The sequence below is a fragment of the Nannochloropsis gaditana genome (genome assembly GCF_000240725.1).
Source record: "Nannochloropsis gaditana CCMP526 unplaced genomic scaffold scaffold054, whole genome shotgun sequence".
Classification (NCBI taxonomy): Eukaryota; class Eustigmatophyceae; order Eustigmatales; family Monodopsidaceae; genus Microchloropsis; species Microchloropsis gaditana.
Window position 1 is genome coordinate 63,701 of NW_005803899.1, and position 975 is coordinate 64,675.

A 975-nucleotide genomic window follows, 5' to 3' on the forward strand; every position below is an offset into this window, starting at 1 on the left:
TAAGTTAGTGACTGCGGTCTGGGGAGTTTGTCATAGCGTGCCTGCAGCACGAACACTCCTGATACTCGATGCGTTTCTCGAGCAAACGAAATTAGCATTGTAAAGGCGGGAGTAGATCATGGAGACTCTTCAAGGTATTTCTTTCCGCTTGTCTACTCCTAAAAATGTCCTAGCTGACAGGAGGAGACCGTGGGAAGGGGTGGTTGATGGGAGACCTGTCCTTCGAAAGTATGGTGGAACGCCACGAGACATTTGGCCGTTCCATAAAGGCAGACAGGACATTTTGTCATTGTGGCAACTCAATGATATCCGAAAGGTCGAAGGGCCACGAGTCACCTCGGTCTTGCTTGACTGGCGGTGGGCGTGGGCCCGTTCCCGCGGAGGGAGCGTCGACCCCTGCCGCCTCTCGGGTCAGGGCCGACACCCCACTTCTTCCACGTTTTAGCGCGACCAAAAGTTGTTGTCTTGGGAGAAAGTGAGACCTTTTGTTGCCGGCTGGCACGCGACGCGTCGTGTGTTCGTGTCGGGCGGTGACCAGTAAAGGTTCTCAGTCCTCCTGGCCCCTATCGCTCCGGCGAAAGCGGGAGCAAGTTGGGGAAGGCCGGACAAAGCAAACATACCCAGCCCAGACATGTGCAGGGGGTCCTTTTGCGACAAACTTTCAGCGGACCCTCTGCCGCGTGAGCACATGATTCTAGTAAGATGAAGGAAGACAGCATCAGCCAAGGCCGAAGAAGGGGGCTTTTTTCTCAGGGCTCTCGTTTGAGCAGGCGAAAAGCACAGGACTCGAGCTTGATGTTAGACACCTTGTCGATATTTCTAACCTTAACTAAGCTTCCTATTACCATGTCCCTTCCCTTCTTGCCCGAAAGCCTTGACAGCAGGCATGACGGCAGTGCACCGTGGTGTGGCTAAGCTGTCCAAGACCTGCTTTTCCTTTTCACGGACCCGGGGCCACCCCACACTTTCAAAAGC